The sequence below is a fragment of the Vicia villosa genome, linkage group LG5 (genome assembly GCF_029867415.1).
Source record: "Vicia villosa cultivar HV-30 ecotype Madison, WI linkage group LG5, Vvil1.0, whole genome shotgun sequence".
Classification (NCBI taxonomy): Eukaryota; Viridiplantae; Streptophyta; class Magnoliopsida; order Fabales; family Fabaceae; genus Vicia; species Vicia villosa.
The window spans coordinates 51,398,968-51,425,793 of NC_081184.1; the positions used below are offsets into that span (position 1 = coordinate 51,398,968).

A 26,826-nucleotide genomic window follows, 5' to 3' on the forward strand; every position below is an offset into this window, starting at 1 on the left:
ATAGAGAATACCGGAACGGGTCATACATTAGACCATATCTGACTGGGAATACCGGAACGGGTCGTACATTAGACCATATCTGATAGAGAATGCTTGCTTGTCAGAGTCGATGAGTTATTTGACGAAGTTTTGGAATGTAAAAGGGCTTATCAGAATGAATCTCCAGCTCAATTATATCTGAGAGGAATGATTGTCGAGGAGGAACCTGAAAACAAAGTTAGAAATATGCGATGTCATGAATGCAAATGAAATGTTTTCAAGGATCTTTAAGTAATTTAGTTAGCAACATTGGAAAGTGATTTGGTCGCATATTTGTTTGAAGAATTCTGACTCTTGTCTTTGAACATCCTTCTTTGAGAATCAAGCTCACCATATCGAGTGGGTCATCGCCCCTGATTCAGGATACTTCTAAATTTGAAAGTATATGGCTAGAGGAAAATAAATCCTCTTGCCCCTTGATTAGGTACTGTGTCTTTAAATTGGAAGGTATGTAACCAGAGAAAAATAAATCCTCTTGCCCCTTTGATTAGGAAATCATCCTTTGATAAGGGCACCTGAAATTGTGCGCCCTAAATCCCTAAGATCCTTGAAAGGGTTAGTTAAATCATGTTATGCTTATGATGTCATGATGTCATGATGTTATGCGAGTGCAGTTTGTTAGATTTAGTGTGAGATGGTAAGGACAAACAAGTCCTTTCAACAAAACCTGCGAGGAAACGAAGGTTAGTAGCAAACGCAAACAAGTCACACAAGTCACACAATTTTTGGCTTAAGGCTTGCATGGAGTCTGATCAGGTGTCCTTCCCAAGGGTACTTCTATGGATAAGGAGATTTCAGCGACAGGTTCTACAAGTTATCCAGAATTGTCAGCCCTTCTAAAGCACCCTCGGACATGATGCATTCGCACCATGCAATGATACTTTGAGAAAGGACCTATCTGAATTGTAGCATCGGGTAGCGACTAGTTCTTAACATTTGTCAAGAGTAGTCCCCCCACTACGTTCCTAAAGGCCAGGATGGGTTAAGGGTAACTAAAGGTCCTTGAGCTCCGGCGCACCCACAGACACATACATAGACCTCCCTCATTTGAGAAAGGTGTGCATATGCTATGGAGTCCTAACTCAAGCGTGAACTTCATATTGACTCATCTTCCACATATGTGAAAGAGGTCGCCATGACTATGCCACTCCTAATCATAAGTGTTCTTGAATCCGGGAATAGGATTCGTCCTTCAATTTTCCCAAAACAGCCATGAAAAAATAAAACAAGCAAAACAAACAATAGAAAACAATTAAGTGATTCCTAAACTTTTAAGGTAACCCCTCTTTTATAAGAAAATTCTCCCCAGCAGAGTCGCCAGTTCTGTAATACGGTGAACTGACTTTTTATCGATCGAAATGTCGCGAAATGTCGCGGTAAGCAAGAGTCGCCACCGACTTTTATTTTATCCAAATATCGGAAAGGCTAAAAGAACAGGAAAAGACCTTTTGAAAAGATTTTGAGTTCGGGGGGTAATTTATGCAAAGGGAAGGTGTAAGGCACCCTTTGCATCCATGGTTTTCCATGGGCTCTTAATTTGCTTTGCTCTTTTTGTTTCAGAAATGTAGAAGAAGTGAATACGGACTTTAGCTCGTAAATGAGCGTAGCCATATTGAAGAATTATGAGAAAGAATATTGAAAATGTTTTAGAGCAAGACAAAGCAATTGAGGGCAATTTACCTTATAATTTTGAGAATCTATTCTTTTAGCCTTTCAGGGTGAAAGGGTCTATCCTTGCCATAAGAGGGCAGGAAGCCTTTCATTTGGAGGTTAAAGGGTCGTCGTAGTGTCGTTCGCCATAAGACTGACCCATGCCATAGAGAGGCAGGTAGTCTGAGGGAAGGACCAGAATAGCCTTTTTCGTAGGCAGCCAGAGGATACCTTAGCCTTTTTCGTAGGCAAGGTCGAGATCATGCATATCGAAGGCAGCATCATTAGGGACCATGATCTTAATCGAGGCAACTGGCTAAGGTATCCTCGTATTCGAGGGACTGGCTATTCTGCAAAATAACACAAGGCAACAGGCAACAGGCAACAAGGCAACAGAGAGGTTACCCTAAAAGTGTGCGTGGGTGCAACAATCACGTGATTAATTCAGAAATTTTATCTTGTAATTAATTATCTAAATTAATTTAAAGGCTTGCACTCCCTAAGATTACTAACCATACAATAACATAAACAATAATAATGGGGAAGGGAAATTGTAACCAGCGGAGGAGAGGGGAATTGAAACCAGCGGGATATAATTAAAGCAAAAGGTTTAACACATGTAATAATTGAGATTAGGGTTTAGGGTTACCAATGTTCGACGCTTTGGCAATTGACAAACCCTGAAAAAGTGGCAAAAACAGAAAGCAAAAATAGGGTGAGTGCATTATCGGTTCGGGGGCGAACGAAGCTAACCCTAATCAATAAAAGTAAAAATACAAGGAAAGGGTAAAGACACTTAGCTTCGATTGATGAAGGTTGATGGTCGGGGGTTGCCTGAAGCACTGACTCTGACCATCTGAGAAGAATTAACAGGAAAATAATAGGAAGTGAGTGTATGGATAGTTCATTAGCATTTAAGAATAAATCCATAATTTTAAATAAAAGAGGCAAAATAACAAATATTGAAATAAGTATAGAGTCAGGACTTAGCTTTTGATCTGACATGGCGCGTAGTCGGACGAACCATGATGATAACCCTGAAAAACTTTGGTTCTTTGTGGCAGCCTTTAAGGGTGCATGGTAAACCGTCAGCTTTGTGTGCGTTAGATCTGGATGGTAGGAGATTGAGGATGAATTTGCGAATATTCGCAAGAATAGATAAACAACTCGAATGTACCTCGCAATAAAAGAAAATGGTTTGTAACAATAAAATAACGGATGAGAAAATGCCAAAAACATTAATAAAATTAATCAAAAAAATTAACTAAGATATCTAAAACATAAAATTCTAAAGAGAAATTAAAACAAAATATTAAGACAATATTTTTTGTATTTTTCAAATATATAAAAAAATAATTAACTAATACAATTTTAGTTAGAAGTTACACTACATCTAAAATGATTAAATAAATAATAATAATAATAATAATAATAATAATAATAACATGAAAAAAAAATTGCTGATGGTGATGCAATTGAAACAAGCCTAAATATTTATTTAATTACGACCTAATTAATATCTAATTTATAAAAGAAAGAAAATTAAAATAAAATAAAAAATTAAACAAAAGTTGGAGAAAAAATGGGGATAACCGTACCACCCCATTAATAGCTTTTTATATATTTTTTAATAAAACAATTATTAAAAATTAATTATTAGAGAAAAAAAATAAAATAGAAAGTAACCGTTCCCTCCCCTAAAAACTTCAAAGTTGTTTTTCTCATTTATTCTAATAACATTGATGTAAAAAACACAATAAATTAATTGCTATTTTCCATATATTTAGAAAAACAAAAGAAAAAAAGAGAATAGAACAAAAAGCCATAACCACACAACAACCATCATATCCAAGACATCCTCTCTCTCTCTCACCGTGTTTCCATCTCTCTCACTGTGCAAACAACAACTCTTCTCTCTCTGGAATATTTATCCTATTTCTCCATGCAATTCAATCTCAAATAATTCTTACAAACAAGGCCAATCATAAAGTAACGATAATATTCCGGAATCGTTCATCAAACAACAACAAAAATAACAAGATCGAGAACAACGAAGACAAGTGGAAGTGAATCGAATTACCTGCGTTTGAAGTTCTGTTGTGGCGGTGTTTACGATGTTGATGACGCTGAATTCAGTTATTCTGTTTGTGGCTGGGATCGGAGCGTCGTTGGCTGTGTGTGGCGTCGGAGAAGTGTGATGGTCGCGTACGGCGGTTGGTTCGATGGTTACGAGTCGACCCCGTCGGAAAGGAAGCCGCGCGGTGGTCGGAGTGAGGGTACCGCGGTGGTTGGTGTTGTCGTTGAAGCTTGAAGAACTTGGCGGTTATCGGAAAGGTAGTGGTTGCGGATCTGGCCGGAGCTGCTCGCAGGTGGTTATTGTTGACGGAGGTAAGGCCGGATTCGTCCACAGCGGCGTCCGTATGGGCTGGAAGCGGCGGAGCTGTGTAGGGGCTCGGATTTGTTTGCGTTTCGCAGTCGATTTCTTTTTCTTCTTCTGTTTCTGCTAATGAGCAATAGCTGCAAAAGATAACAAAAAATATTGCCGTAACATGTGTTGTTAGTTTATGATGATGATTGAAGGATTTGAAGAATTTGGTCATGGACTTTATATTGAAAACATGAAGGTTATGTGAATGGTTGGAAACATGGGGATTGAAATTACATGTCAAATTGTACAGGCTTTGGTTTATGGTGTATGAAAAGTTTGAAAAATGTGTTTGTGAAAGTTAGGATTGGTTCGTGAAAATAATGTATGTACGTGAATGGTGAGAATGGAGAAATAAGGGTTTGAAAAAGGTTTTTGTGTAGGTTAGAATGTGATTAATTGTTAGTCCCCTAAAAGTGTAGAAATTGTGACAATTTATAGTGTAAAATTAGGTTAACAAAATTGGAAAGATAAAATTCAAATGGATCAAAGTAATTAGTAAAATATTCATAAATTTAGATTTTTATTATTCTAACTAGTTTAAATTGATTATTTTCTAAAATATAAATATTATTCTAAAATGCAAAGAAAAGCAAAATCTTTTTTTAAATCTTTTAAATTTTTGAATAAAATATGAATAAAGTAAAAAAGGTATTTTTAATAAATAATGAATATGAAAATAATACTTAAATATATAAAAAACATTTTTTGTGATTTTTTGAACAAAAGTGAAATAAAGTTAGAATGAAATAAAAAGGGAAAAATGTTAGAAGTGAGATCCGAACCAGGGATCTCTCACTATTGTGCTTTTCGCGCTCAAATTCTTACCAACTGTGCCAATTCATTTATTCGAAATAAAATGGCGTTTGTAAATATATGATGCAAATTTTGGGGTATGACACCATGCTTTCTAAACACCAGATGAGTGGAAGAAACTTCTGCTTGGCTTGAGGAACTTGACGAAGGATTCATGATGAGATGCTAAGTTGCAGACACAAGCTAGGGTTTATGCAATGAATGCAAAAAGAGAGGGACGAATGAAGAGAGAGAAAAGAATGAAATGAAGATGAAGAGAGGTATTTAAAAGATTGAATAAAAGAAAATAATAAATGCAATATGGTTTAAATGAAATGATTACAGAAAAACATGACATCAATTTGCATTTAATGAGATATGACGTTAGGAGAAATAAAGTTACAAACTGAAATGATTTGCACAGTTACCTAGGGCAGCGTCTTCTCAACTGCACGCATGCTTGTCCAAAAATAGTGAACACGTGTTCATTTTCTGGAAAGACTGGTGACAGCTGTTTTGCTTTAAAAGAGATTCTGAATCAACTTAGATAATGAAACGTTAGAAATAACAGAATCAGAACTTCTAATTGATCATTATCAGAACTTCTTATAAAAACATAATCTCAACACATTTCAGAACTTAGCCATACATAAGATATTCTCATCTTCTCATTCTTGGCATAAATCCATACTGATATTCTTCAGAATGAACTTAAGCCTATCTTCAGCAAGGGGTTTTGTAAAGATATCAGCCCATTGATGGTCTGTATCCACAAAGTTTAAAGAGAGAACTCCCTTCTGAACATAGTCCCTAATAAAATGATGCTTAATCTTAATATGTTTAGCTTTGGAATGTAAGATAGGATTCTTTGATAAACATATGGCAGAAGTATTATCACAGAAGATAGGAATGTTACTCTCATATATTTGATAATCTTCTAGCTGACTCTTTATCCAGAGCATTTGTGTGCTACAACCAGCAGCAGCAACATATTCTGCTTCTGTTGTTGAGAGGGCAATGGTAGCTTGCTTCTTGTTGTACCAGGAGATCAGATGACTTCCTAGAAATTGACAACTTCCAGAAGTACTCTTCCTTTCAATTCTTTCTCCAGCATAGTTAGCGTCACAAAATCCTACTAAGTTGTATTCTTTAGATTTTCTGTAGACTAAACCAACATTAGTAGTACCTTTCAGATACCTCAGAATTCTCTTAACAGCAGTTAAGTGAGATTCTCTAGGATCTGATTGGAATCTAGCGCACAAACAAACACTGAATAGAATGTCAGGTCTAGAAGCAGTTAAATATAGAAGAGATCCAATCATACCTCTGTACAACTTCTGATCTACCTTCTTACTTACCTCATCCTTACCTAGAACACACGTTGGATGCATAGGAGTTTTGGCTTCTTTGCTTTCAGAAAGATTAAACTTCTTCAGAAGTTCTTTCACATACTTCGTTTGATGAACATAAGTTCCATCAGAAGTTTGATTGATTTGAATCCTAAGAAAATACTTGAGCTCACCCATCATACTCATTTCAAGTTCAGCCTGCATAGACTTAGCAAACTCCTTTCCAAGTGAAGCATTAGATGTTCCAAAAATAATATCATCAACATAAATTTGACAAATTAAAACGTCCTTCTTAGATGTTTTACAGAAGAGAGTCGTATCCACTTGTCCTCTAGTGAAACCATTGTCCAGAAGGAAAGAACTTAATCTTTCATACCAAGCTCTAGGAGCTTGCTTCAACCCATACAATGACTTCTTAAGTTTGAAAACATGTTCTGGAGACTTAGCGTCTTCAAAACCAGGAGGTTGGTGGACATAGACTTCCTCATCTATATATCCATTTAAGAAGGCACTCTTAACATCCATCTGATATAGAGTGATGTTATGTTGAGTGGCAAAAGAAATTAATAAGTGAATAGATTCTAACCTGGCCACTGGTACAAAGGTTTCTGTATAGTCAATTCCTTCTTGTTGACTATAACCCTGAGCCACCAGTCTGGCTTTGTTTCTTACCACTTCTCCCTTCTCACTAAGCTTGTTTCTAAAAACCCACTTTGTACCAATGATGTTGAATCCTTTTGGTCTAGGAACCAAATCCCATACATCATTCCTTGTAAACTGATTTAGTTCTTCTTGCATGGCAATTATCTAGTCTGGATCTTCTAGTGCTTGATCAATAGAAGTTGGCTCGATCAAAGAAACAAGACCTAATTGACATTCTGCATTGTTCTTAAGGAATGCTCTTGTTCTGATAGGATCATCTTTCTTTCCAAGAATCACATCTTCTGAGTGAGCTTAGGTGAGTCTAGAAGATCTTCTAACTGTTGGCTCTTTAGAAATTTTGAGATTCTCTAAAGATGTAGCAACTTGATCTTCTGATCCTTTGCTTCTGAGATTTTCAGCTTCTGAAACTTTGCTTCTTGGTTCTACAGCTTCTGATATATCAATATCTATATCTGCAAAATTCTCAAACTGCTTTGGCTTTTCAAGACCAAGCTTATCATCAAATCTGATATTGATTGATTCTTCTACAACCAATGTTTCAGTATTGTATACTCTGTAGCCTTTAGAGCGTTCAGAATATCCAAGAAGGAAACATTTTTGTGCCTTAGAATCAAACTTACCAAGATGATCTTTAGTATTCAGAATAAAACAAACACATCCAAAAGGATGAAAATATGAAATGTTAGGCTTTCTGTTCTTCCACAATTCATAAGGAGTCTTATTTAGAATAGGTCTTATGGAGATTCTATTCTGAATATAACATGTAGTGTTTATTGCTTCTGCCCAGAAGTGCTTAGCCATATTGGTTTCATTGATCATGGTTCTGGCCATTTCTTGCAGAGTCCTATTCTTTCGCTCTACAACTCCATTTTGCTGTGGAGTTCTAGGGCAAGAGAAATCATGGGCAATACCATTTTCTTTGAAGAACTCCTCAAAGAATCTGTTCTCAAATTCACCACCATGATCACTTCTGACCTTTATGATTTTGCACTCCTTCTCAGATTGAATCTGAGTACAGAATTCAAAGAACACTGAATGAGACTCATCCTTGTGTTTTAAGAACTTTACCCATGTCCAGCGGCTATAATCATCTACGATGACTAATCCACATTTCTTCCCTCTGACAGATGCTGTTTTGACTGGTCCAAACAGATCAATGTGCAGAAGTTCTAACGGCCTTGAGGAAGAGACAACATTCTTAGATTTGAATGCAGGTTTGGAGAACTTGCCCTTCTGACATGCTTCACAAAGAGCATCTGATTTGTATTTCAGATTTGGGAGTCCTCTGACCAGATTTAGTTTGTTAATCTGAGAAATCTTTCTCAAAATAGCATGTCCTAATCTTCTGTGCCAGACCCATTGCTCTTCAGAAACAGACATAAGGCAAGTCACCTTCTGCTTCTCAAGATCAGAAAGATTAATCTTATAAATGTTGTTCTTTCTCTTGCCTGTAAATAGGATTGAGCCATCCTTCTGACTTACAGCCTTGCAAGACTTTTGATTGAAGATTATGTCATAACTATTGTCACTTAATTGACTTATGGACAATAAGTTATGCGCTAATCCTTCTACAAGAAGTACATTGGTTATGGAAGGAGAGTTACCAATACTTATGGTTCCAGAGCCAATAATCTTGCCCTTCTGATCTCCTCCAAACTTGACTTCTCCACCAGACTTAAGCACCAGGTCTTGGAACATAGACCTTCTTCCCGTCATGTGTCGCGAGCACCCAAAGTCCAGGTACCATGACATTTTGTGCTTTGTCTTCTCTGCTGCTAAGGATATCTCCAACATAAATTATCTTCTCCTTAGGTACCCACAATTTCTTGGGTCCTTTCTTGTTAGTTTTCCTCAAGTTCTGATTGAACTTGGGTTTAGCATTATAAGTAACAGGAGGAACAACATGATATTCTTTGGGTTTGGCAGCATGATATCTTTTAGGTTGTGTCACATGCTTCTTGGTGTGTGTAGTGTTAAAACTCTGTGCATGTGATGTGAGCTTGATATCATGTGAGTGGCCATATTTGAACTGATCATACAATGGCTTGTATGTGATTTTCAAATCATCAACAGGTTCAAATTTATGTGAGGTATCACCCTCATAGCCAAAACCAAACCTTTTGTTTCCAGAAACACCATATATCATAGAAGCAAGATGACTTCTGCCAATACTTATAGATAGGAACTTTCTAAAGCTCGAGAAACTGAGAAACTGAGGCTATATGCAAAATAACCGTGACGTAACACTGAGGCCACAGTTTGGCCACGGAAATCCAACTGTGGAGTATGCGGCCGTGGCCTAAAGTAAAGTCCACGGTTTTTTGGTATAGACCACGCCTTTTTGACAACCGTGGCTTTTTTAGGTCACGGTTTAGGTAGCTTGATTAAGGTCGCGGTTTGTATTTGCCATGATTATAGAACTGTGGCCATATGGTAAAGCCACGGTTTCAATTTAACATTTAACATACAGTTTTTGTTCAAGATATAGCCACGGTTTGGTTATGACCACAGATTTAAAACCGTGGTTATATGTTATGGATTCTAAACCATTTATCTTGCCACTGTTTAATATAAATTTAATGTAAATAAATTTAGTGGCTTGTATTAATCCAACACACCAATCACTTGCGCCAATTTTAAAGAATTTAAAATTTGATTACTATAATTTTATGAATACAAATTATTTTATTGTTTACACATCAATGACAATAGCATCAGTATATGATTGACTAAGTACATTATATATCTAATAAACCTGAACCAAAACTAAATATAAAAACTTGAGTGACAAAGACTTGTTATAAACACTACAAACAGATCATCATCCCTAGAAGTGGTTAATTATAAATCATACTCCATATATGATAATTTTCTTCCCTAATTGTTGGCTTCCTTACGATGCAATCATCATAGAAGCAACTCCAAGTAATTGTAATTGTTTCCTGCTCATGGCATTCCCAGATAGATACCGATCAATGTAGTTTACTGTCGAATACAATGTATCTGGTACAAGTCTATACTCTTCAGCCACATGCAGTTGGACATAGATATAGATATTTAGCACATATAGAGGTTTCATAATGGATTCACACAGACATGTTTTCAAAAGTAATGTATCATTTGCACGTGCTCTCAATGGCCAATTGTAATGTACTCCAAATCAAAAAAATACTAATATTAATTTTAACAATACATGGATCAAAATTCAGGAACGGGTAAAGTTCACATTAAGTATTAATAAATTAGAATTACTTGTATAGCATTGAAATCCTTTGTTTGATAAGTGTAAATCCATAGCTACATTTAATACACAAATAACTATTAATCTATAAATAGTGAATTGGATTATAGGATCATATACCTAAAATTGCTTCCTTATGACATAAGCAGTCTCCTCAGCATCAATGATGTACCGTAATTTCTCGAAATGAAAAGTTGCAGGGTTGCACTTGGGGACATGCACTACCCTTACTCAGAATTAACTCTTCTGACTAACACAATAAGAATACAACGAATTAGAGTAGAATTTTAGAACCAAGAACATGTGATCAATCAACATAATCTAGGAAATGCACTAGCATGTACTTAGTACTAAAGACCTCTTTCATGTCGTTCTCGGCGGCGATGACAAGTCGAGTAGCTATACCACATCTCTTATAGGTATCGATCACGCTGAGGGAAGTGAAATTAATGTGACACTCACACTTAGTAGAAGTGTAGCAGACTAGCAGTAAAACTAAAGCAGCCCCAAATGTATTTTTTCCTATAAAACTCTTCATTCAGTTGTTATATATTAACATTAAAATACAGAAGTTAATTTAACAAAATTGTTATTAGAAATGTAGGCTATAATCTCTAATGAGATTTTTCTAATGGAATTTTACCTTCAAGCATCACGATGTTAGCAAATGACACCAAATATAAGGAAAATATGCACTGCCAAAGTATTTATACATATCATTGGACCATGACTAATCAAACTTAGTATATTGTCCAGGTTCATTTTACACAAAATTAGCAAATATAGCACAAGATTTCCCTAAGAATCAAACAATACATACTTGCAAAGCCAGCATATCTTCCTCACTTTCAATTTTGACAACAACCTTGGGCTGCGCGGACATCTCCCACCTGCACATTACCATTGCAAACTTGAAAACAAAGTTACACAACAATTCAAGATGGCCAAAAGTTCAACCAGTGACAGTACCTATTTAAAGCTTTTGGAGCTCGATAAATAACCTTTTTGTAGAGTCCCAATGTTGCATGACTACAAGAAGAAAAGGAGACAGAAAACTGAGCTTGGACCATTAATCATCAAGTTTTTTACAAGACAAAAACTACATAATAAATGAAAAACAAAATAGGAGCAACAAACAAGTCCACCATTCATTGTACAACTTGTTATCACATGTCCATGCATAATTTTCAGTTAGCCAAAGATTATAAAATAATGTTCTATTTTTCATTTAGATCAATGACATAAACATAACCATTGTTTCAATGATGTATAAAATTACCAAAACATAATCAAATCTCTGTTGTTAATCGCGGCTGGTGCGGCAGCTATCGCGGCGCGATGCGGAAAAAAGGAGACAGCCGCTTCCGGTCGTACCGGTTTAGCGCGTTAGGGTGATGCTGCCGCGTTAGGGCTGGTGCGGCCGAGATCGCGGATTCGGACGCGGGTCGGATGCGGCCCAAAGCGGCGCTTCAGATGGGGTCGGATGTATATGTTATCGAACTCGGTAAACTCGAACGAGTTGTGCTGAAAACTCGTTTTCAAACGTTAGAAGATGGAGGAGAGATGAAGTCGCGAGAAGAAGATGGAGCAGAGATGAAGTCATGGAGAAGAAGATGAAGTGGGATGATTCTCTGAAAGAAGGGATGAAGCCGTGGAGAAAGATGAAGTGGGTGATTCAGGGAGAGAAAAGAGATGAAGTAGTGGAAAGAAGAAGAGATGAAGTAGTGGAGAAAGATAAGTAAGTATTTAATTAATAAAATAATGTAGAAAGTGGGTTGAAAAGTCAGAAAAAGAAAAAACTATTTCCAATGTAATAGCTGTATCCACCTATGAATCTACTATTATAAAAGTATAGTAATATAAGTACTAGTTTTTTGAAAAAAACATTAGTAATAAATAATAAATAATGATAGTTAATCCCCTAAAAATAATAATATATTAGTGCTATTAAAATATTTATTTTTTAGTCTCTTAAAAAAACTATATAAGTGCCATTAAAATATTTATTTTTTAGTGGCCGCATCGCTTAAATAGCGCCCGCGTCGCTCCCGATTTCCGCGCCGCTCCCATTTTGAGGTTGACCGCACCGCGCCGCATTCCGAGATTAACAACATAGAATCAAATACTGGACGGAAATCAACTTGATGAGTCACAAGCAAAACTGTCTTGTAAGCAAGTCCTTCCGTAATGTATTATTGTCCAGTTAATAGTGTCATAACTCATAAGCATAACAAACACAATATTTAAAGAGACATTTTGCACTTGTTTGCAACATCGAAGATTATGGTATAATGACATATAACTATACTATAAAGTTTAACACTCTACAAGACATGTTTGGCCATTTTGATGGAATATTGGAGTTGGTTGACTTACTGTAGGTGAAGGAGTGCCAACCTTCAAAAAGGCCATGTTAATAGAAATAACTTCCCCATTGGCCTTCAAACCATCCTTGATCAAGTCGAACTGCGAGTTATCATAAACCTTGGCACCATGTCCCGGAATCCCAACGGCCTTGATTTTCAGCCACCATGGACTCCTCTCCGCATAGAACGCCCTGTAATGGTCATCCGGAGAAGCCAACCCTTTGTTTTGTAAGTGAATACAATGTTGAATTGAATTAAGAAATGAGTTCAAATTCAAATCAATGCTCCACAAGTTACAAACAATTACATATAAAATAACTTATAAGTGCTTATCAGTATAAGTGTTTATTTATACTATACCTTCATCAAGCACTATACCAACATTCAAATCCTGAAAAACACTAGAAAGAGAAAACTTTTCAACACCATCATGTCCTTCAATCTCCTCATCAGGAGCAAAAGCCAAATAAATACTTCACTTGGGTTGAAACCCCCATTCTTTCAGCCTACGAACAACTTCAAGATACTGCATACGAACACACTTCATATCCTGAGAGCCTCTCGCGTAGATTCTTCCCTCTGAATCCAAATGGGCTTCAAAGGCATGATAGTCCCATTTATCGTGTTCTGCAGGGACAACATCAATGAGAAAGTAGAGCATGATGCTGGTGCTGCCAGTTCAAACTGAATTAACAAAAGGAGGAGAAAGATTAATAATAGAGAAGCCAAGGCATAACACACAAAGTCCAACAATTAAAATTAATGAAAAATGTGGCAAAACTTCTTAATTCTTGCCATTAATCAAGTAATATAAGCAACAATTAATTTTATGTAAGGATCTATATACCTTTGATTGATTAATGTCCGCAATCTTGATGACTTAAATGCAAGAAAGATAAGCTTATCACAAAATATAGGATTTGCCTCTATGAGCTTTTTTAGTTTTGGTGTCACCGTACTTGGATAGCTGCTTATTCTCCCTGACATATGAAATGAAAAGGAAAAATCAGTCTTGCAGCTTAATGGATCTGGTAAGTTTACTGGTCATAAAAGGCATTTAGCACAAATAGATAAAATTGGTACTTCACAATCTCCACCCTGTTATCATTTTATGAGTCTTTAATGAATATTCAAGAATACTAATGTTTGAATCAGACTAGATTAACTTCATTTTTCTCACCAATGTAACAGACAATATAAGATATGTCATACAAACAGTATTGTATTACACCGGGAGTATGTATTCAACACATTACCAGAATAGGATATTGAGAAAAATCCGTAAACTTATTGGTCCTCCACACAGAACCATCCTTCAATATACATTAATTTCACCTAAAGTTACAATAACACAAAGAAAACCTAACGAGTAAAAGCATACAGAACAACACTAACATAAACCAGCAATGCAACATGAACAAAGATGAAAAGCGGAACAACAACCGCTAACGTATGTTCACTACCACAAGCAAGCGTTCCAAGCTTAATCTGAACAACATTCGCAAGAGTAAGCATAAGAAAAGCACAACCAGAAACATATACAATCCTAGAAACAAGCTTACCGACACGGAGAGCAGATTTGTTGACATGAGCTACAACGAGAAGTGGGGGAGAGACGAATAGCTTGTTAGAGTGTGAGAGCGACGAGGTTGGAGATGAGGAAGGAGCTGAAGGAGTAGATATGGAAGGTGACGAGGTTTTCTGCGATGGCGGTGGTTGGGATGCAGTTGGGACCTGAGTTTAGGTTATCGGATGGGTCGTTGGGGTTGAAGGATGGGCCGATAAAGACATCTAGTGTGAAGGTTATGATGTGGACGCTCGTGAATGATGATGATATTGCCATTTCTTTTTCTGTGAGTGAGGAACTTTGATTTTAGGGTTTGATTCGGTGGAGGAGGTGAAGTTGAATTTAGGGTTTGGAACAAGAAATCTGAATTGTCAAATGAGGGGTTCTTGAATTTAGGGTTAAAAGAACAAAATTAGGTTAGACGTATGACACTTGTATTTATGGTTGCAATTTTTTTCATTTTTTTTAATATAAAAAAAAATCCGAAAAGAAAATTATTATTGAGAGGGAAATAAAAAAAAAGAGGGAAGTTTTGGCGGAGTATATGTTTTTGGACTTGGGCCACAGTTTGAAGTGAAAATTATAATGTCGCGGTTTTTATTTGAGGCTTAAAATATCTACAGTTTGTTAACCGTGGCAAATGAAGAAAAGGCCACAGTATCACACTCCGGATTCAATATTTCAAAACATATGGCCACGCTTTTAAGACTCTAGCTAAAACCTATATGTGGCCACAGTTTCTGAGTTGTGGAAAAATTTTAGCGTGGCCGTAGCCCATATTTCTAGTAGTGAGAATATGATTGAGACTAGGAATGGATTTTTCTGATTCAGAAGGAGATCCACTATCTTTGGATAATTTTAAAACTTTTTCCTTCAGTTCAGAATTTTCCACTTCCAGCTTCTTAGTTTCAAATTTAAATTGCTTTTTCAACTTTTTGTATTTGATACTAAGATGAGCCTTGAATTCCAGAAGTTCTGTTAAACTGGAAACTAACTCTTCTCTAGATAGTTCAGAAAATACCTCTTCAGAATCTGATTCTGATGTAGATTCTGATCCATCATTGTCGCTACCGCGAAAAATGGAATCAGAGTCGCCACTAATATATTCATCCCATCGCGGGAAAGGAATATCAGAAACCTAACTCTAAACAAGAACAGGGTCTTGCGACCAGAGAATCTAGGGTACGGGAGTCGGTTACGCAAGGGGAGGGTGCTAGCACCCCTCACGCCCATCGTACTCGATGGTATCCACCTATGTTTGTTTCTATCTAAAGGGTGCATATCTATGTCTAAACCTAAATGCGAATGCATGCAAAATAAATACGGGGAAAAGAAGGAATTATTTACAAGTGTGCTCGCTTAGGCCCCGCGACCCAATGCCTACGTATCCCTTACCATGAATCAGAGCTACCGTAGTTCGGCTCCATAGTTTCCATTTGTTGTGTTTTTTAGTTGAACAGCGGTTAAGGTCACAATCCACGATGCTCGACCTTTGGAGACTTATACGCCTACTTTTGGAAAGGACTTAACTTGTTCTTAGGTGCCTAACAAGGCAAAAGAATGAACATGGGTTTGTGTTTTTTATGTAACTACATGATGAACAAAACCCAATACAAGGTTTCGCACCACTTCGTCACTTTGTTTTAATTCGAGCCTTTATTAAGTGTTTTAAGTATTTTTGGTTGAGTGTTTTTTAAGGGAATTTACTTTGCGATTCGAATCACATAAAAATGTATAATGATCGAGAAGCAGATTAGGGAATGAATCCCACTCACTTCTATCCCATTATATAATGTTCAAGAAACAGATTAGGGAATGAATCCCACTCATTTCTATCCCATTAATTAATGTTCGAGAAACAGATTAGGGAATGAATCCCACTCATTTTTCTCCCATTAAGTAGTGACCGAGAAACTGATTAGGGAATGAATCCCACTCATTTCTATGCCACTATGTGATTGAGAAACAGATTAGGGAATGAATCCAACTCATTTCTCTATCACTTTCTTAATGTGATTCGCATCTCTATTTGTTAATGTTTTAATGTTGAAAAGAAAAAGGAATGAACAAGGGGGACTAACCGATTTTCTAACCTAATTGTTATCCTAATCTAAGTCTAATGTTAACATGGTGACTAAATTCTAAAAGGAGCAAACAAATGATATTCACAAAGTAGGCCAAAAATATGGCCAAAAACAAGTAATAAAATTACACAACAATTATACGAAAATAGCACGAAAATGATACAAAAGCATAAGAGAAGCAATTCAAGTATTAGTACAAATTTAGTCTAAAAAATACTACTATTTTTATGAGTTTTTAATGTTAAGGGAAATCTAATTCAAGCCAAAATTATACTAAAAAACCTAAATGCTACTAAGCCTAAACTAGTATTTTTCTTGTGAGGTTTTTATGAGAAAATTCTAAGACTAAAATTAATCCTAAAATCACTTAAATCTACCTAGAAAATCATGATTTTTATTGTTTTATCAAAAGAAATTTAGTAACCAAAAACTATGTCAATACCTAAATTCTTAGAAGAAAAATATATGATCAGGGGGTAAAAATTGGAAATGGTGGTGTGGACAAGTAAGCTGGTCAGGCCTGCAGACAGAGGCCCAAAGTGAATTATTTGGTTCAGATTATTGGCCAAAAACGGGTTGCAATGGGCCAAAATAGAGGTGCATGGATGAAATTCGGTGGCCCAGCGTGTTGTCTTCAGATTAGTCCAATTGTCTTAATTATCAGATTCATGATTCAGATATTTCATCAGAATTTTATTCAGTTTCAAACAATATTAATCACTACTTCAATTATAATTAATATTCGGACTTTAGTACACTAATCATTCACATTAAACCCTAATTATATCTCAATTAAATTCAAATTAATTCAATTAAAAAACTATAGTATAAAATTATATTATATAGAAAGGGGACTAGGGTTACCTTGTGACCATTCAGCTTATTCTCTCTTCTTCTTCACAATTGAAACGGCGCGGCGGTGGAACTAAGCCTCTCCGACCGAAAACCTCTCCGTCCGTCTCTCCGATTCCTTGTTCTCGCTTCCGCTCTTTCATCGTTTTTCTCCCAATCTCAGTTCTCTAACTCTCGCTCTCACCTCTCTGATTTCACAACTCAAACTCTCGTCCCGATCTCATTTAAAAATCTCTTCAATTCAAACTCATCTCCGCTTCTTCCTTGGCTTTCTTTTGCGAGTGCGGATGATTGATTGTTGTCGATGTTGTGCGAAGCAGTGCTCGTCGTTGCGGATGAACGTTGAACTTAGATTAAGCGACGACGATTGAAGAGTTGCGTGAATGAGGATTGTAGGTGATTTTGTGATCAAGGATGAAGGTGAAGAACGCGGTTCCGATAGAGAGGAAGATTGAAGGAAGATGAATTGTAGAACGTGGATGTGAATTTCTGTGTGTATTGGTGAGTTGAAGATGGAGAAGGTTCTTTTATGTGTGCGATTCTTTTGTGCAGAGCCTGATTGGAGAAATCGGTTGGTAGAATTTGTGATGAATCGATGGATAGGGATCAAGATGAAGTTGAGATGAATTTGTTATGGAGGTTCTGTAGGATAGAGAAGAAGAATGAACGATTGTATGGTGAATTGTGGAGAATTGAAGATTGAAGGGAGAGGGAGAAAAGATTGAAGAGTTTGTTACAGGTATCTTCCAATTCTGTTACGTTTTTCCTTTTTTCCGATTTTTTTTGTTGTGAAAGCTTCTAAGTCTCTCCTTTTTCTGTCCTGTTTTCAGGTTAATTGTGGAAGATGAAGAAGTGTGGAGTGTGAATAACTGAGAGTAAAAATGGGTGAGTTCAAAGGATGGTGCAGTGAAGATGAAGTGAAGGATCCTGAATGATGAAGAGAGTCTTATATATATAGGTTTGTTTCTCTCTTCTGCTTTTCTGTTATGCAGTTACCAATTGGCTAGGAAGTTAGTTAGGGGTTAGTAGTAATTGGTTATATTTCTGTTATGGTGGTTATGAAATCTATTAGTAATGGTTATTATGATGGTTGAAGTTGGTTTTTATGTTAGGAGTTAGTTAGAAACAGTTAGAACTATAGTTACATGGAAATTGGAAAATTGCTTCTTTTGAATGGACTCAGTGAGGTTTGATTGTTTGCTGTTCTTTTTTTGTATGCAGGGCCTTTATGGTTTGATTTATGTCTGGATAATGTAGAATTTATTGTAGCTTTGTTCTGAATGTGGGACGGTGTATCTGATTGTGTTGGAATTAACATAAGCTAGCTTGATTTGAATTGGCGCAGGTTTTCTAGAAGGTATTGACATGGTGTCGAATTCTGAAGTATGTGGCTTGGATGTTACGAAACTGTGAGTGAACCGTATGGTGAAGATGTGTGCATAGATTATATTATGTTGAAGATTCTGATCTAGGTACAAATACGTGATGTGGGACTGGTTATTAGTGAATGTATTTGAATGCTGGTTTTGGTTTATTTGAATATATAGTAAGGGTGAATGGTTTGAACTGCTGCAGTGGGTTTAGTGAGGATAATGTGGTGTGGTTTTATGTTATTTTAGAAGCTAATTGCTGAGCTGTGCACTTGATTTTATTTCTGATTACCTATCCCTGTTGGACTGTTAGTATGCTGGAAATTAATGCGAGACTTTTCTGAATTTGCTGTAGGGACCGATTATGACGTGTTGATGCTAGCTGAACCGTTGTATACCGTCTTGCTATCTGTGGAACCAATCGGGACAATATCAACTACGGATGCCTTTATTATTGATCCAGTTTTAGCAGCAGTTGAACATGTTTTCCTTTCTGTAAAGCATATGCCCAGTTTAGTCTTAGCTTACTCATGTATCATGAATATAACTAGTACTGTTAGGCATCCATTTTTGTTTGGTTAAATTGAAAGGGATTTCTCTTTTGGAACTTTAAAAAATGGTTATTTGTTATGTATCATGAATATAACTAGTACTGTTAGGCATATAGCCACGGTTTGGTTATGGCCACCTATTTAAAACCGTTGTTATATGTTATGCTTTCTAAACCATTTATCTAGCCACAGTTTATTTCTGTATCATTACATAAATGTCATTTAATATATATATATATATATATATATATATATATATATATATATATATATATATATATATATATATATATATATAGAGGAGGGATCAAATTACACCCGAAGAGTTACACCACGAGTTACACTCGTTCAATAATTACATCTCGAATTAATATTTTTTAAATTCAACCGTTGGATTGAAAACATAATATCATATAGATCATACCTATAAAGTTTGAGCTTAATCTATAATGATTTACTATATCATCAAGATATCTAAAGATTAACGTCAAAATGAACTTTCATATAACGTTAATTTTGATGTAATTCAATGACATAGTAAATCATTATAGATTAAGCTCAAACTTTATAGGTAAGATCTATATGATATTATGTTTCAATCCAACGGTTGAATTTAAAAAATATTAATTCGAGATGTAGTTTTTGAACGAGTGTAACTCGTGGTGTAACTCTTCGGGTGTAATTTGATCTCTCCTCATATATATATATATATATATATATATATATATATATATATATATATATATATATATATATATATATATATATATATATATATATATATATATATATATATATATCATTGTGTGTAGTCATAAATAGAAAACAAAAAATGAAGTTGTAAAATAAAGTATATAAGACACATTGTATAATTACATTCATAATAACTATTGTCATAATTTCATAACAATTATGAAATGTTCCTTGTTAGAATTTTGATTTCTAAATGTATGATGAGACTTTACAATGATAAGCTCCACTCATATTACAATTATAGGAAGGATAACTAATTGCTAGAAATCCATGACCTGCCAAACAATTCCAGGTTACAAAAACATCAAGAGATAAACCCATACCCCTCTCTAAAAAAAACGTTCACAACACATAATATAGAAATCACCTTGTCGTCCTTTGTAATGAACTCGTGGGACACCATGACTACCACCTAATACACTACATACAAACAAACAAACAAAAACATGACTTTAGTTACATACAACTGTAATAAATCTACTGAACCTTGAAAGGAAAAAAATTAGTGCACACTCACTTGTAAACCTGTCACTCAGAATGAGGTCCATAATTACACCCTTTACTACTTTTATGCTCAAACTTTAGAGCCACATGCAAATTATTTATAACACAAACAATGTGAAAAAATGAAGAACCTCAATTCAAACCCCAATTACATGCACACACACTAAGATCTAGTCTAAGAACACCTTATTAAAAATAAAGCACCAATCATCTCTATTTTATCTACCATTTGTTTATTACCACCATTCACAAATGTATATACAATGCAGATTAGCATTAACCAGTGTTGTCAAAATTGTCACCATGGCATTACCACCATAGGCCACAACACCATACTTATTTGCCAGATCATGGCATCATCCATCATCCAACATTGACAACACTGACATCAATTTTCTATCATAAGCATCAAAGATTAATTTTATCATAATTCAAAAGTCCAGTCTATCGGAACATAGATAAATCATAATTTTCATTACTGAGACTATGATATAAGTTACCACCATCACACACAAAAAACAGTAACAGTATCATACCTCAAGAGCTCCTGCTCCGGCCCCGACACGACAAAAAAATGTTTAGGTTCTAGCATATGTTCTGTATGAAGAACCTTTGAAAAATAAATAACAAGTCATCACAAAAAGCACTTGATCACTGGTCAGCAGTCTTGGGTGGACCCTTCCATTTAAAGTTGTCAGCATATAACTTAACCTACAACCACGAGTTAAATGATTATTATTAGTAATGGCACAAATCGGGCACTAGTAAAGTTGTGAGACAAACTAGTGTCATTATCATTTAAATTACTAAAATCACGGTGAAAATGGATGGTGTTCAAACCTTCAGCAGTGGTGTGTGGTGCTTCTTGACCTGCAACAAGATCAAAGCATTTGTTAATAAAGAGCATAACACCAACAATAACCACTATTAGCATATCTTAGATAATCTATTAGAAATGGTTTCTATTTATTTTATATTTTATAATTTGTTTTCATATTTAATTAGAATTAAGTGACTTCTACTACATCATATCACAACAAATCAATCAGTTTCACTTTCAGAGACTATAGTTTATGTTCTGTCTTTCTTTCCGTCCTCCATGAATTATTCCATCATTTACAAACCATGTGATATTGAATTGAAAAAATATAGAAGGAATCAAGAGATTAGTGGTGTATTATGAAAATTGAAAGAAAAAAATAGGAACAGAATTGTCCCAATTGCAAGTTGTCAAATGTGCTTAAACCAAAGCTTTGATTTGTACATTTGTAATTTATCAGTAAAATATATAAAATTCAACATGTGATATCTTACCACCATCGGTAGTCATCAAACACACACCATCGGTGTACGTGCCATACCATATATTGCAGATCTGCCACGAGGTCTTGGGGTCACAAAACCATTTTCATGAGCTGCAGTAATTTCAAATGCACAAACTACTATTAAACAAGATTAGGGTTTCAATAATGAGAAAAGAAAAAGAATAAAGATTTTGAATTTTGAATATTGTTTGATAGTTATGATTTGATACAAAAATGATAAGCAAAATTGGCCCTTTACAATGAATGCTCCAAATCCTAACTACATAGGAAAATAAACCATGAGAGTAATATTATAGATACTCCAGCATAATATCAAGATATTATATGATGAGGCGTTATTAAAACTCTAAGCAAAATATATATTCAAACAAAATGTACATTCAAGCAAAATATATATTCAAGCATAAAATATTAAGGCAAGTTCACATACACTCGGAGCAACATGTCGAGATAATACAAGATTGTTTTCAATCCCATTTTCTACAGTAGGTGTTTTTGGGATATTCTTCCTTTTGTCCAGAAGATAACATAGGTTCTAAGGAACCACTTCTGGACTCTTCTCCCCTAATAGGTGCATCTACAGTCCTTGACTGCATAAGGGCTATCAAATGATCAATTTCAGACCTGTTAGATAGATTGAAAACACATAATTAATTAACCAAAAAACATCACAAAAGGTATACCACAATCAAAGAACTCAATGAAATGCAATTGATATAGATATCAGGAAGAGGCAATGTTATACTCATTGCAGAATCAAAGAACTCAATGAAATGCAATTGATATAGGTATACCACAAAACAGAACACAAACCTGATCATCAGAGTTGATGAGACAGACACCAACTTTAGGACGGTAACCTTGTGGAAGATCCTCCATTTGTGGTATTTCAAACACAGTATGAAGATAAATATGGTCACTAAGGAAATGACAATAGGCCTATTTCTTGAAAACATACAAGCATGCTTAAATTGATGGTAACAACCTAAGCTGAGAAAAGGAAGTAAACATATTACATTGTGTGAGTTCAATTTAAGCTTAGTTGCATTTCGAACATTAAGCAAAGGAAGATATACAAAAATGAGTAGAATGAGTAGCACTCACCACCCCAACAAAATCCAGCAGCCCCGACAGATGCAACACCTTTACTTTTTATGGCTTCAATTATGAGTTTTGCATCTTCAAAACCTTGTCCTAATAATATAATAACAATAGGTATGCATCAGGGAATGACGATTTGTAGACATAATTTAAGACAAATTCTAATGTTTAATCAACAGTTCAATAATTCAAAAATGCCAACAAAGGTGAGAGGAATCGACACAAAAATTACATAAACAAGACATCTGAATTTTGTCATTTACCTTCCAAAATCAAAATCCAATAACAATACAAAAACTGGATTTCAATTTACTAGAGAAACAAAGTCTGTTTTGTTTTTACTTATCAAAGAAAAAACCATAAACAATCAAGGATCGTTAATTAAGAACTAACCGTTAACAGAAATCCTTCTCTCAAATTCACCTCATAACAACCTCTAACAGAAATCCTTCCCTTTACCCCCATCTCTTTCGATCCAATCTTCATTCAACCTTTCGCCATAACTGTTTTTCTTTAACCTTCAGTCACCATTCATCAATCTGCAGAAGAAAAAGAAAACGGCATCCCCTTTTCATCTTCTTCGATCGATCCTTCAAGTCTTCACAAACTCAGAAGGAACCTTCAACCTGCATCAACTCCATCCACGTATCAACAACAGGAACAAAGACGAAAAACACAAAAGACGATTCAAACTCAGAAGCAAAAGAGGAGGAAATTTGATATGGAGAAAACGAAGCGTAAAAGTCGAAGACGTACCTGAGTGGTGACCTTCGTTTTTTCTCTTCTGTCTCCCGCCGTGAAAGAAGCCGTCAAAGCTTCTCTGATCAGTAAAGCCTACAATCGTCGTGTTCTGTTCTTGTTGAGGCGTGATTTCGATTGATCGGAGAGAACCGAGAGAGAACCTGGGATTTGAGAAGAGAGAGATTGAGAACGCGTGGAGACCAGAGATAGAAGAGAGTCGAGATGAGAGGTGATAATTCGTATGTTCACGGTGGCTGTGTGATGAAGTCGGTTCCGTTAGAGGAGAAAGGCTTTCCCCGGCGCCATTGCTGCTTCACGATTGTGAGAGGGAGAAGAGAAGAATCCTAAAGGTCACTTAACCCTAATCCCCTTTTATGTTTATTTGTTTTAGTTTTTTTTTTCTTTTTAATTTAAAAAAATAAAATAAAATATAAAACAAGAGAAAGAGGGAAACGAAAAAGTAAAGAGGGAAAACATGGCGGGCACTAAATTTTTGGATTTGAGTCATATGGTTTTTAGTCAAAATCATAAGGCCGCGGTTTTTCTTTGCGGCTTAAAATATCCACATTTCTATAACCGTGGCAATTGAAGTAAAGACCACAGTTTCATATTCCGGATTCAATATTTTATAACATAATTCTACGCTTTGATAACTATGGCCAAATCATATATGTGGCCACAGTTTCTGAGCTGTGGAAAATTTTAGCGTGGCAGTAGGCCAAAAATGTAGTAGTGTAAATCCCCATTATTGTATGCAAACCAAAGTGAATGAATTGTATCCCAAATAAATAAGACAAGTTGTTTCTTAAATGATGATGAGAAGCCCATATCCACTGTCTTGCCATGTATCCCGTGACTTATAATTTAAGCAGTACACCAAATAAGAAAGATTCTCTCGATTACTAACTGAATGAGGAAACAAGAACTAATCCAATTGATCCCAACAAAAGTATTTGATGAATACAATCATAAGGAAATAAACCCCTGCTTCTTGATCCTTATTTGAGATGTTGTCAAGCTCCATATAAGAGATTAGGAACCCTAATTTCACTGATCCTTGATTCTAATGCTAAGTTTTTTGATTAATGAATGTATGAATGTTAGATGGCCTAAATGGAAGATGCATGTGAATGTTGAGTAAAGACCAGTTGGGAATAAATATGTGGGCAAATTTTGGGGTGCAACAATCATCCATTGTAGCCATCACTGCAAAGTTAGCTTGCTCTCCTTCAGAGTCTGATTCTGATTCAGAATCATCCCATGTTGCCATAAGACCTTTCTTCGTATGAAACTTCTTCTTGGGATTCTCCTTCTGAAGTTTTGGACATTCATTCTTGAAGTGTCCAGGCTCATTGCACTCATAGCAGACGACCTTCTTCTTGTCAGATCTTCTGCCACCAGAAGATTCTCCTCGTTCAAACTTCTTTGAACTTCTGAAGCTTTTGAACTTCCTTTGCTTGCTCTTCCAGAGTTGGTTTACCCTTCTGGAGATCATGGATAGTTCATCTTCTTCTTCTGATTCTGATTCTTCAGAATCTACTTCTTCATCCTGAAAAGCGTTAGTGGATTTTTTAATATTAGATTTTAATGCAATAGACTTACCTTTCTTCTGAGGCTCATTTGCATCCAGCTCTATCTCATGGCTTCTCAAGGCACTGATTAGCTCTTCCAAAGAAACCTCATTCAGATTCTTTGCAATCTTGAATGCAGTCACCAATGGACCCCATCTTCTGGGTAAGCTTCTGATGATCTTCTTTACATGATCAGCCTTGGTGTAGCCTTAGTCCAGAACTCTTAATCCAGCAGTTAGCGTTTGAAATCTTGAGAACATCTTTTCAATATCTTCATCGTCCTCCATCTTGAAGGCTTCATATTTCTGGATTAGAGCAAGAGCTTTGGTCTCCTTGACTTAAGCGTTTCCTTCATGGGTCATCTCTAATGACTCATATATATCATGGGCAGTTTCCCTGTTAGATATCTTCTCATACTCAACATGAGAGATAGCATTCAGCAAAACAGTCCATCATTTATGATGATTCTTGAAAAGCTTCTTTTGATCATCATTCATTTCTTGTCTAGTAAGCCTTACGCCAGTAGCTTTCACTGGATGTTTGTAACCATCCATCAGAAGATCCCATAAGTCACCATCTAGACCAAGGAAGTAACTTTCAAGTTTATCTTTCCAGTATTCAAAGTTTTCACCATCAAATACTGGTGGTCTAGTATAACCATTGTTACCATTTCCATTGTATTGCTCAACAGAGCCAGATGTAGATGTAGGGTTATTAGGATCTTCACCAGCCATCTTTTACTAAAGCGTTTTTCTCTTCCTGAATCTTTTCTAAACACGGTTAAGTGCTTGCACCTTAGAACCGGCGCTCTGATGCCAATTGAAGGATAGAAAAACACTTAGAAAGGGGGGTTTAAATAAGTGTAGCTTTAAAACTTGTAAGATAAAAACTATTTGCACAATAATTTTTATCCTGGTTCGTTGTTAACTAAACTACTCCAGTCCACCCCCTTGGAGTGATTTACCTCACCTGAGGATTTAATCCACTAATCACACGAGATTACAATGGTTTTCCACTTAGCCAACTGCTAAGTCTTCTAGAGTATCCTGATCACAACTTGATCACTCTAGGAACAATCTGCTTAGATACCTTCTAAGACTTTCTAGAGTATACTGATCAACAACCTGATCACTCTAGCTCTTACAACTTAATGTAAACAAATTCTAAGAGTTACAATGCTTCTTATAAAGCTATTATCACAACTGTGATTTTCTCTTAAGTTTAAGCTTAAATCTCATTAAGATATTACAACAGCAATGTAGTGAGTTTGATGATGAAGTTTGAGAGCTTTTGAATTTGACAGCGTTTCTGCAAGTTGATTCAGAGTTTGTAATTCGTGAGTTGTAACCTTGCTTCTCATCAGAACTTCATATTTATAGGCACTTGAGAAGATGACCGTTGGGAGCATTTAATGAATTGCGTAATCTGTACAGCATTGCATTTAATGTTTCACTCTTTTGTCAACTACCTCGAGCCTTGTTTTCGCTGAGTCTACTGACGTTGCCTTTAATAGCTTCCAACGTTCCTTTTGTCAGTCAGCGTAGCCTGCCAGTCTAGTACTTGCTTTTGATCTGATGTTTGTGTAAACAACGTTTGAATATCATTAGAGTCAAACAACTTGGTGCAGAGCATCTTCTTGTCTTCTGACCTTGAAGTGCTTCTGAGTGTGATACCATGAGAACTTCAGTGCTTCTGCTTCTGATCTCAAGTTCTTCTGATGCTTCCATAGACCCATGTTCTGATTCTGCTTGACCATCTTCTGATGTCTTGCCAGACCATGTTCTGATGTTGCATGCTGACCCTTCTGAGTCAGTGCTTCTTGCGCTGATTTTGTGCATACTCTTTATATAATTCCTGAAATGGACATTGCATAGTATTA

General features: G+C 35.8%; 1 long non-coding RNA gene and 1 pseudogene across 5 annotated transcripts; both read right to left on the reverse strand.

Annotated features, from left to right (window-relative positions):
* Positions 1–13,515: 13,515 nt before the first annotated feature.
* LOC131601655 (uncharacterized) lies at positions 13,516–14,371 on the reverse strand (annotated as a pseudogene).
* A 5,402-nt stretch (positions 14,372–19,773) lies between these two features.
* LOC131601656 (uncharacterized) lies at positions 19,774–23,735 on the reverse strand. 5 transcript variants are annotated; one of them, XR_009283763.1, is made up of 11 exons: positions 23,392–23,735; positions 23,029–23,261; positions 22,639–22,728; positions 22,348–22,524; positions 21,965–22,158; positions 21,524–21,624; positions 21,050–21,079; positions 20,746–20,920; positions 20,223–20,284; positions 20,073–20,125; positions 19,774–19,980 (listed from the first exon to the last, which is right to left on the reverse strand). It is a non-coding gene; the product is annotated as an uncharacterized LOC131601656 (long non-coding RNA). The 5 variants fall into 5 exon arrangements; XR_009283762.1 differs by lacking the exon at positions 20,223–20,284; XR_009283760.1 differs by having other exon boundaries at positions 20,073–20,284.
* Between the last annotated feature and the right edge of the window lie 3,091 nt (positions 23,736–26,826).